The sequence below is a fragment of the Bubalus bubalis genome, chromosome 12 (assembly GCF_019923935.1).
Source record: "Bubalus bubalis isolate 160015118507 breed Murrah chromosome 12, NDDB_SH_1, whole genome shotgun sequence".
NCBI lineage: Eukaryota > Metazoa > Chordata > Mammalia > Artiodactyla > Bovidae > Bubalus > Bubalus bubalis.
Genome location: NC_059168.1, coordinates 46,628,810 through 46,640,818, shown reverse-complemented (window position 1 = coordinate 46,640,818; position 12,009 = coordinate 46,628,810). Strand labels below are relative to the sequence as shown.

Here is a 12,009-nt window from a genome sequence, read left to right as displayed (position 1 = left end):
AGAGTCAGCCACTGCTTCCAGGTTCATGAGTATCCTTCTGAAAAGAGCCTGTGTCTCTGCAAACATATATGCAGGTGCACTTTCTGTCCACAAATAGTAGCAGAGTAGGCCATGTGTGCCATGCAAAAACTCCAAGCAGTTGGGAAAACAGGTGAGTTGTAAGTTCCAAATGTACAAGGCAGTTTCCACAGGGATGGAGCCAGCAAAGCTAAGGGAACAGATGCAATCAACAGTGAATGAAGGGTAGAGAGCATTCACTTGGTGTGTTCTTCCTGAATGTGGGACAGATAAAGGGCTTACTTGTTTGACAGATACTAAACAGCTTTGTGTTCAACAACCATGATGGAAAATTTCACTCTCACCTAACTGTTTAACAGCCCAGGAGTTTTTCAGAAATTAAGAATAAGAGACAGACAATGCAGTGATTTATTTTTTGAATTATATTTAATATTACCACAAGTGCTATCTCTATAATGAACTAGACAATAATGACCCTCAGAGGACTAAGAGACATAAAGTGGAAATTAACTTATTAATTTTAACTAAATATATATACATCATGACCAAGAGGGAATTATCCATGTGATGCAAGGAAGTTTCAACAGGTGAAAATCAATCAGTGTGATACACCAGGTTAACAGAATGAAGGATAAAAATTTTGCGATCAACTCCATAGATGCAAAAAAAAAAAAAAATTGACAAAATTCAACACCTTTTGATTTAAAAATCTCAATAAGTTATATATAAATTAAAAATAAGGAACTTCCTGGTGGTCCAGTGGTTAGAACTCTGTGCTTTCACTGCCAAGGGCCCAGGTTCAATCCCTGGCCAGGGAACTAAGATCCTTCAAGCTGCACAGCATAGTCAAAACAAATTAATTAATTAAAAATAGAACTATTGTATAATATAGAAACCTCACTTCTGCATTTATAGCCAAAGGAATGTAAATCAAGATCTCAAAGAGATATCTGCATTCCTGTGTTCTTTGCAGCATTATTGATAACAGCCAAGACATGGGATTAACTTAAAAGTCCATCAGTGGATGAAGAGATAAAGAAAATGTGGGCAATTTGCATATATACAACCTTAAAAAAGAAGGAAACGTTGTCATTTGTGAAAATATTGATGAACCTAGGAGATATCAGGCTAAGCCAATCACAGAAGAACAAATACCTGATCTCACTCATATAAAAAATCGAAATCAGCATTATTCCTAGGAACAGAGTAAAATTATTTTAGATTAAGTCCTAAAGCTAGGTGCCTATAATTGATAATACTGTACTGGGTACTTAAAAATTTGCTTAGAGTGTAGATCTTATGCTGAGTGTTCAGAGAAAAGGTAAATAGATAATAAAGAAAACAAGAGGCAACTTTTGGAGGTAATAGATACACCTGTGGCATTGATAGTGTGATGGTTTCATTGTATATACTTATCTTCAAACTCAGCAACTGTATACACAAAATACGTGTAACTCTGTGTATGTCAATCATACGTCGGTACAGTGATTTTTAAAATGGCAACAAGTGGGGCTTCCCTGGTGGAATCCACTTTCCAGTGCAACAAACACTTAGTTTTCCTAGTTGGAGAACTAAGACCCTACATGCCATAGCCAGGGCGCCACAACTAGAGAAAGCCCACATACCTCAACAAAGACCCAGAGCAGCCAAAATAAATACATACATAAATAAAATAAGGGCTTCCCAGGTGGTGCGGTGTAAAGAACCCTCCTGCCAAGGCAGGAGATACAAGAGACATTGGTTCTATCTCTGGGTCTGGAAGATCTCCTGGAGGAGGAAATGGCAACCGACTCGAGCGTTCTTGCCTGGAAAATTTCATGGACAGAGGAACCTGGAGGAGACTTATAGTTCATGGGGTTGCAAAGTGTCAGACATGACAAAGTGACTGAGCACAAATAAAATGAAAATAAAATGGCAACAAGTAAAGTCAAAAGACTAATGAGAAAGTGGAAAAGTAATTTTTCAGCTTGTATCACAGACAGATGGCTACTCTCTCCAATATACAACAAGCACTTAGAAATTGAGGAATAGGCCAAGAATTCAATGGAAAAAAAAAATGTTTAAATATGGACACAGAGTTCTAAGGAAAATAATTGAAAATAGACTTTAAACATGAAAAAGTTGCTCAACATACCTTATAATAAGTGTAAATTAAAGCTACCCTGGAACACCACTTCTCACCTACTAAATTCAATGATATATTCTGTTGGTGAGGCTGTATGGAAACATATACGCTCATACATTTTTAAAAGTGATTAAAAAAATGGGTGCAACCCTATGGAGGGAAATTTAACAATATCTAAAACATTGCATGTATATTTCTATTTGTCTATCTCATTCTCTCCCTCTCATTACTTCACATAAATTTCACATAGTCAACTTGTTTTAATCAGCTGCTTTCATTATCCTTTTTTTGATGTTCATGTTCTCCTATTTTTGGCCAAAAGAATCCCTATAAATGGATGTCTATGTCTTTTGACTCAAGCTATTACCCTCCCCCCTTTTTTAAAGCCAGATGAACATTTTCTTTATTTTTATTATGGAAAATGTAAAGTAAAAGTAGAAAGAAGACTTCAATGAGCCCACATATATCCATCAGATAACTTGAGCAACTCCCCATACATGAACAATCTTGTTTCATCCATATACCTTACCATCACAACCTCAGCCTCAATTTATATGAAGTAAATTTCAGACATCATAAAATATATATTTTAGTATGTATTGCAGACTTGATAGGAAAATTGATGACAAATGGCTTAATTTCTCCAACTATTAAATAGTAAAAAATGATGGAAAAGGAACCTAGAGATTAAGTAAGACTTAGTTCACTTTTCACTTTCATGCATTGGAGAAGGAAATGGCAGCCCACTCCAGTGTTCTTGCCTGGAGAATCCCAGGGATGGGGGAGCCTGGTGGGCTGCCGTCTATGGGGTGGCACAGAGTTGGACACGACTGAAGCGACTTAGCAGAAGCAGCAGCAGCAGCAGCAGAGGATAGAGCAGACAACAAAATATCTTGGATCTTCAGTCTTACTGGGATCTTTATGCAAACAAAATGCTAAAATAAGAAGACACAAAAAAGTTGGATACTGACTAGAAATTTGACATCATTTAATATTTGATGATAATTTGACATTATGTTATTGCTCTGTGTGTGTATGCTCAGCTGTGTCCAATTCTTTGAGGCCCCATGGACAGTAGCCTGCCAGGCTCCTCTGCCTATGGAATTTTCCAGGCAAGAACACTGGAGTGGGTTGCCATTTCCTTCTCCAGGGGATCTTCCTGACCCAGGGATTGAATCTGCATCTCTTGCATCTCCTACATTGACATGTGGATTCTTTACTACTAGCGTGAATGTTATTCCTAGTGTGATTCAATTTTCCCAAGCCATTACTCTTTAATTTCCTAGCTTTGGGGCATGAAAAATATGCCACGATCATCTTGTATATTTTCTGCTCCAGATCTGGAATCAGCCATTCTTTTAAGAGATCCTGATCCCTTTTAGTGAAAACTAATATTGAGAGGATCACACTCATTGCTATCAGATTGTTGTTGCTTCTAAGATTTTCAGCAGACATAGAGGAAAAGAGAAACAATCCACTGAGCAGCAATGAAAGTGACTACCATACCAACAATTTAATATGAAAAGTGTCATTTTCATTCAATTCAAAGGAAAACACAAGTGTTTATCCTATCTTCTTTATATAAACCATATGAGCAAGATTGTTCTAGAGCGTGAGAAAATCTGCTGTGACCAGAATGAACAAAGTAGAAAAATCACCCTTTTCAAAGCCTAATGAAAAAAAATTTTCAGGCAACAATTACTAATGCATTAAATCATTATCACTATCTGAATAAAATGATTGATCTTAGCATCATGAAATAGGAACAACAGACACTGAGAGCTTTGTTGTGATGTGACATGAGGCATGCTGCAGCTATAATAAAGTACTTTGGCCACAGAAATTGCACATGAATTTATTAAGCCTGTAGAGCTAACTTCCTTTTATAAGTATAAATAGAAGGACTTCCCTGGTGGTTCAGTGGTTAAGAATCGGCCTTCCAATGCAGGAGACTCAGGTTCCATCCCTGGTCAGGGAATTAAGATCTCACATGGCACGGGGCAACAGAGCCCATGCACCAAAACTACTGGGCCCATGCACTCTAGAGTCCATGCCCCACAACAAGAGAAGCCACCACATGCAGCCACAATAAAAAATTAAAATTAATTAATTAGTAGTAAAAAGAAATAAATGAGAAAGAAGATAGATGACACCACAAAGAAGCAAATAGACAAATGCAGGTAGGAAGACAACCAACTTGGTGAAGACAGTTAATCTGCTGTCTGCAGCAGGTCAGTGGCAAGGGGGTGAAAGGGAAGAGGGACCCTTTTAGATTAGCGACTCAGGAGTTGTGACAACCAAATTTAAATGTTAAACTTATCTGGAACCTTATGTTCAAATGCCTGCTATAAAACAAAAATTATGATATAGCTGGGAAAATTCAATTATGAACAAGGTAATAAACAATATTAAGGGATGAATGTTGGCTTTGTTAGGTATGATAAGCAGGGTCGCATTATGACTTTTATAAATTCTGGAAGCTTTTCTGTTTGCAAGACACTTCCTCCATAAAAGAAATATTAAAAAGTGTACTTTCTGACCAGATTGGTATAAAGATTATTAAAGTCCAAAGTGAATTCAATAGTATATATTCAATATTTTATTTTTTTCTGATTTTAAAAGAAATACAGATTATAACATTTTTCTGTGCTCCTAAAAGTATTTTGGGTCCTAGGTACTGTGTCCTCTCTGCTTGGTGGATCACTTAGCCCCAGTGGCAATGCCACAAAGAACTGAAGGAAGCTCTTCACAATCGTTTTTACATCAATAAGAATTTAATTCAACAAAACAAGAGCCCAAAGATGAGAATACAAACAAAACAGAATAAGACTGAGAGATTGCAATTCTCATGAGAAAAAACTGAGAAAGAACCCTCATAAATAATATCATTAACAGTTAATATAGGGGCTTCCTTGGTGGCTCAGTGGTAAAGAATCTGCCAGTCAATGCGGGAGACACAGGTTTGATCCCTGATCCTGGAAGACGCCACGTGCCACGGAGAAACAAAGCCCCTGGGCCACAACTATTGAGCTTGTGCTCTAGAGCCTGGGAGCCACAACTGCTGAGCCTGTGCACCTGAGAACTCTAGAACAATGGGAGCCACTGTAATGAGAAGTCTGCACACCACAGCTAGAGACTCCTGCTATAGAAAAGCCTGAGTAACAGCAAACACCCAGCACAGCCAAAAATAAATTAAAAACATTTTTTTCAAGGTTAATATATAAATAGCAAGAAAGAGAATAGTCATCATCTTCATCAGTTTGCGCTGCTATAACAAAAACCACAGACCAGGTGTCTTAAAAAACAGCAGACACGTATTGTTCACAGTTGTGAAGTTCTGGAAGTCTGAGATGAGGGTACCAATGAGGTCATGTGAGGGCCCTCTTCTGAGTCACAGACTTCTCATTTTAACCTCACACGATGGGAAGGACTAGGGAGCTCTGTGGGTTCTCTTTTACAAGGGCACTAATCCCATTCACGAGGGTTCCATCCTCATGATCGAATCACTGCCCAAAGGTCCCACTTTCTAACACCATTATATTGAAGGTTAGATATTCAACATATGGATTTTAAACATTTATGATCATTCTGATCATAGCAGTCATTATTCAAAATATTTTGTTGACTGAATAAAGACTGATGATAATCACAATGATCACAATAATTACATTGTGATCACACGGTGATCACAATATTCACAATGTTCATAAAACAAAGACTAAGGGTGTTCTTTGGAAGGACTGATGCTAAAGCTGAAACTCCAGTACTTTGGCCACCTCATGCAAAGAGTTGACTCATTGGAAAAGACTCTGATGCTGGGAGGGATTGGGGGCAGGAGCAGAAGGGGACGACAGAGGATGAGATGGCTGGATGGCATCACCGACTTGATGGACTTGAGTTTGAGTGAACTCCGGGAGTTGGTGATGGACAGGGAGGCCTGGCATGCTGCAATTCATGGGGTTGAAAACAGTCGGACACGACTGAGTGACTGAACTGAACTGAAGATGAAAGAAACTGGTCTAAATATCCCGTTTTATTTACCAACCCACAATTGAGTGCAGCACATGCAGGGTCCTAAACCAATGACCTCTTGACTAGGTCTGGGTGACCTATGACCCTATAAAAGTGTGTTGCTCAGGGTGGACTATAGCTTCCCAACTATGGTCAAATCAATAGAGAGTAGGGCAAAGCCCTAATATTATTTGTCTCTAGTCAGTGTATTGGAGAAAGCACTGGCACCCCACTCCAGTACTCTTGCCTGGAAAATCCCATGGACGGAGGAGCCTGGTAGGCTGCAGTCCATGGGGTTGCGAAGAGTCAGACATGACTGAACGACTTCACTTTCACTTTTCACTTTCATGCAATGGAGAAGGAAATGGCAACCCACTCCAGTGTTCTTGCCTGGAGAATCCCAGGGACGGGGGAGCCTGGCGGGCTGCTGTTTATGGGGTTGCACAGAGTCGGACCTAGCAGTCAGTGTATACCAAGGGTGATATCTGGAATGTTTGGATCAACATAGGGAAACAGACCTCATCTGGGCATCTCAAAGAAAGATGCATTATTATGCTGGGGAATTTCTCTTGTTATATTGTAGCTGGAGATGCAATACCAGGTGCATATTGTTGTGTAGTAGCACTTGTATAGAGTTGGATATTGAATACTCTTGGGACCAGGAACATTTCCAATACAATAAAATTCCCATCCAATGCTCTTCACTCATTTATGTTATTAACTGAGCCCCCATACACATTTGAATGGTGACTTCTGCATAAACCAGTAAAATGCTCACTAGTGGGTAAAATTCTCCATCTTTATGAGAGATTCTGATGGGTGGGGCCATGCTCAGTAAATCTTTAATCCAATTTTCTGCTGATGAGCGAGGCTGTATTCCTCCCTGTTGTTTGACCTGAGACCAAACTATAGTGGGGGTAATGAAGATAATAGGGACCTTCTTCAAAAGGTCCCATACACGTAGTGCCTTATACACTGCTCCCAACCCTGCAGCAGGCCACTGCCAACCCAAGCCTCCACCAGAGACTCCTGGACACTCCCAGGAAAGTCTGGGTGAGTCTCTGGTGCGGTCACCGCTCCTTTCTCCTGGGTCCTAGTGCATATAAGGTTTTGTTTGTGCCCTCCAAGAGTTTGTTTCCCCAGTCCTGTGTAAACTCTGTAATCAAATCCCACTGGCCTCCAAAATCAAATTCCCTGGAGGTTCTCTATCCCTTTGCCAGATCTCCAGGTTGGGAAATCTGTTGTGGGTCCTAGCAAAGAGTCTGACATGACTGAGCGACTGAACTGAACTGATGAGAGATTATCTGTAGATGTGTAAGAGAAGAGTCTTTGAAGAAGACACTTCTGACTCCAGTCATGATGGAATAAAAGGTGTCAGATGTACCATCCTACTGTGATTAACTATGCTGCTGCTAAGTCACTTCAATCGTGTCCAACTCTGTGTGACCCCATAGACGGCAGCCCACCAGGCTCCCCCATCCCTGGGATTCTCCAGGCAAGAACACTGGAGTGGGTTGCCATTTCCTTCTCCATTGCATGAAAGTGAAAAGTGAAAGTGAAGTCACTCAGTCGTGCCCGACTCCCAGCGACCCCATGGACTGCAGCCCACCAGGCTCCTCTGTCCATGGGGTTTTCCAGGGAAGAGTACTGGAGTGGGGTGCCATTGCCTTCTCTGGTGATTAACTATAAACCTGAACAAAATATATAGAGCAGTTATTGCTCAGGCATAACATGCAATGCAGGTCTGTGATCCTTGGGAGAAGAGAAACACTCATATAAGTCTCACATTCATCAGAGCTGAGAACTGCTAAAGTAGCTAGAGTTTGAGGAGCAGAAGGGAAAAAAAGAGGGTAAAATTGTACAGAAAAGGGACACTTGGACCCTGAATATGGATCTTCTTGAAACTTTAGCCAAATATTTAAAGGCTAGGGAAGAATGGGTGAATGTCAAGGAGGGTTGTGTATAAGGAGCTGAGGCCTTGGGAATCCAGGGAAGAGCACAGATGGAAAGTAGTATCTTGGAAATGGAGTCCACAGGGCTACCCTCCTTCAGAGAGGCCCCTCTGGCCAGTTCAGTTCAGTTCAATCGCTTGGTCACGTCCCACTCTTTGCGACCCTGTGGACTGCAGCACGTCAGGCTTCCCTGTCCGTCACCAACTCACACAGCTTACTCAGACTCATGTCCATCAAGTTGGTGATGCCATCCAACCATCTCATCCTCTGTCATCCCCTTCTCCTGCCTTCAATCTTTCCCAACATCAGTGTCTTTTCCAATAAGTCAGTTCTTCGCATCAGGTGGCCAAAGTATTGGAGTTTCAGCTTCATCATCAGTCCTTCCAGTGAATATTCAGGACTGATTTCCTTTAGGATTGACTGGTTTGATGTCCTCGCAGTCTCAAGAGTCTTCTCCAACACTACAGTTCAAAAACATCAATTCTTCAGTGCTCAGATTTCTTTATAGTTCAACTCTCACATCCATTCATGACTACTGGAAAAACCATAGCTTTTACCCTGTGTGTGTGTGTTAGTCGCTCAGTCGTGTCCAACTCTTTGTTTCCCCGTGGTTGTAGCCCACCAGGCTCCTCTGTCCATGGGATTCTCCAGGCAAGAGTACTGGAGTGGGTTGCCATTTCCTTCTCCATACAACTGCCTGTGTGTGTGTGTGTGTGTGTGTGTGTGTGTGTGTGTGTGTTAGTTACTCAGTCATGTCCAACTCTTTGTGACCCCATGGATTGTAGCCCACCAGGCTCCTCTGTCCAGGGGATTCTCCAGGCAAGGGTACTGGAGTGGGTTGCCAGTTCCTTCTCCAATAGCTTTGACTAGACAGACCTTTGTTGGCAAAGTAATGTCTCTGCTTTTTAATATGCTATCTAGATTGGTCTTAGCTTTTCTTCCAAGGAGCAAGCATCTTTTAATTTCAGGCTGCACTCACCATCTGCAGTGATTTTGGATCCCATCCCCCCACCCGCCCCAGCCAAAAAAAGTCTGTCATTGTTTCCACTGTTTCCCCATCTATTTGCCATGAAGTGATGGGATACACTAGAGGTGATTAGACCAGCAGCCATCAGACTGGAAGGGCACAGTGCTCAACAGCACCCTCTTGTGGCACGTTGAGGGAATAGCAGCAACAGTAGCATTGGTCCCCCAGGTATGGTCTCGCTTCCCAGGTGAACCTGCCCATGTAGGAGTCACAGGAGATGCAGGTTCAATCCCTAGGTCGGGAAGATTCCCTGGAGAAGGAAATGACACCCCACTCCAGTATTCTTGCCTGGGAAATCGCATGGACAGCAGCTGTGAAGTTGAAGAGTTGGATACGACTGAGCACAGCACACACAGACATGGTCTCACCGGCTCTTGGAACCTCCAAGTTTGGACCACATTTGAGTCTCCCTTATGAGCCAAGGACCAGGCTTTCTGAAAGTTTGGATTCCCAAGCAGTTTAATTTAATTTGCATAGCAGTTTGTAGCTGTTACAGTTACATGAACTGGTATATAACATTCAAGGGAAATATGATTTTTCTATGATGATAATTGCCTTTTTAAATGATGATAATTGCCTTTTAAAACAAGTTAATATCCTTATAATATTCTTTCTCTTTTTTGTTGGTCGCTCAAGCCAGACTATTTTAGTCATACTTTTAAATAAAAAATCAAATCTCGGTTTTTCACTCTTGGGTTAATATGTCTTCCATTTTCATTTTTCCCCCCTATTTTTTTTCATACTGTTACAATTAGTTTTTTGCAAGGGCTGACTGATTTGTTGATTTTATAACGATTTTAATTACTTGGTTAGGTGTTCCATGGAGGATTTTATTTTTCTTTTTAACGTCTGGATTAATGTTACAAATTTTATACTTGCTATTGCTTTCTCTGCATCCTATACAGTCCACTGGTTTCATCTCTGATATATCCATCATCTGCCAATAGTTGTTCAGTGTCTCCTTTTTGTTTGTGACTATGTAGTTATTGGATATGCATTCTCTTTGTCTGTGTATTTTGTGTGTGTGTGTGTGCGTGTGCTGGAATATGATATTGCACTATACCCACATCTGAAACAAATAAACAAGCAAGCCAACAAAAACAGTTGCTAAAAATTCTGCCTTCAGGATTTCTCAGTGAGGATTCTCAGTGAGAAGTGAGAGAATTTTCCTCAGCACACCAGGATGAGATCCCTTTGAGCTGTAATACAAGAAAATGCCTCTTCACATATCTTCAAATAAAGCCCTCAAAAAAATTCCACCAAAGTTGGTGCAGTGGATAAGAATCTGCCTGCCAATGCAGGAGACACTGGTTCAATCCCTGCTCCAGGAAGATCCCATATGTCACAGAGCAGCTAAGCTAGTGCATCATGACTGCTGAGCTCACGTGCCTAGAGCCTGTGCTCTGCAACAAGAGAAGCCACTGCAATGAGAAGCCTGCTCACCGCAATGAAGAGTAGCTCCTGCTTGCTGCAACTAGAAAAAGCCCACCCAAAAGCAACAAAGACGCAGCGCAGCCAAAAATAAACAAACAAAAACTCAGCCAAAGTCCCTGAACTTCACCAATTGTGAATTAAAAGGACTAGATTTCCTCCGGATGCCTGGGAAGTTCTCAAACCCCAGTGCACATTAAAACCACATCGTTGGCTTCTTTGCACATATCAGTGCTTGGGTCCCATTAGAGACCACAAGACTCAGATCTCTGGGGTGGAGCCAGCTCCCACTGGTGACTCTACCCGTGGTTAGCTGTCACTTGCAACCAGCAAGGTCTGGGAGCCACCGTGCCCGGCTACCCGAAGTCAACTTAGGAGATACAACTGCTAGGGAAATCCTTCCCCATGGCTAGGACCAGTGCCAGAACAGACTGTAAGAAAGAACAGCCGTGGAGAACCCACTGGATGAACATGAAGAGTGGAGGTAAGAAGAGCTTGAAGCCAAATGTTAACACCCATTGGTCCAGCTGCTTTATCAGACTTCTCCTACATGCAACAAAGTGGCAAGGACGATGGTTTTACAAACCTGATTATGCTGAAGAAGGATTATTTTCCCCCAAAACAAAATTATTTTGTTCTTCTTTCCATTTTTCTTTTCTTTAGGAGTTCTTAGAACTTAGGGTTCTTGACAAAGTTTCAAGGCTGTCAATATGGTTTGTTAAATTGCCTTGCTGTCTAAATTATGGAAATTAAGTTATCTGCTTTCTGCTTGGTCTCTTTCCCTAATTCTGTAAGTCTGTTCCCTGTTACCTTTATTCAGCTGTTAATGGCTCCCAGTGTGTCTCTGGGGATCTAATTGTATCACATACCTAGAAACAAATTCTTTAAAGCTTTTAGGCGAGAGCACGAATGCCTGCGGTCTGTGGCACAACTCTCCTCTCCCTGGGCCTCGTTTCCTTCACCAGGCAAGTGGGTGGCTGACAGAGCTGTCCGGAAGCTGCTGTGGGGCGGTGAGGAAGGGGGGGAGCCTCCAAGCTTCCTGCCAACTTTGACTTTAAATTATACTACTGCTGCTTCTGGAAAGAAAAAAACAACAAAAACCGCTAGGGCCCTTCTTCCTTTCTTGCCTCTCTGCTTGCTCAGTTTCCTTCCATTTCCTTCATTTGTCCTTTCTTTCCCCTCGTTCCTCCCTCCCTCCCTTCCTTATTTTCCTTCCTTTTCTCCCCAGCTTACCCACCTTCCCCTCCTCCTCCTTTTATCACTCCTCCTTCCTCCTCATCTCCTTCCTCTTTACTCTCCTTCTGCCTCTTGCTGTCTCTCTGTCTCCCCCATCCCTCTCTCCCTTCTTCCTTCTTCCCTCCCTCCTTTCCTTCCTGTCTTTTGTTCTCTGCCTATTTTTTAGCTGGACACCTGAGCTGAAGAATCTAGCTGCTTGCTCAGGTCCT

At 41.7% G+C, this 12,009-nt stretch overlaps 1 non-coding gene across 1 annotated transcript; it reads left to right on the top strand.

Moving 5' to 3' along the window:
- Positions 1 to 763: 763 nt before the first annotated feature.
- On the top strand, positions 764 to 836 carry TRNAE-UUC. Its single transcript has one exon. It is a non-coding gene; the product is annotated as a tRNA-Glu (tRNA).
- Positions 837 to 12,009: the final 11,173 nt, after the last annotated feature.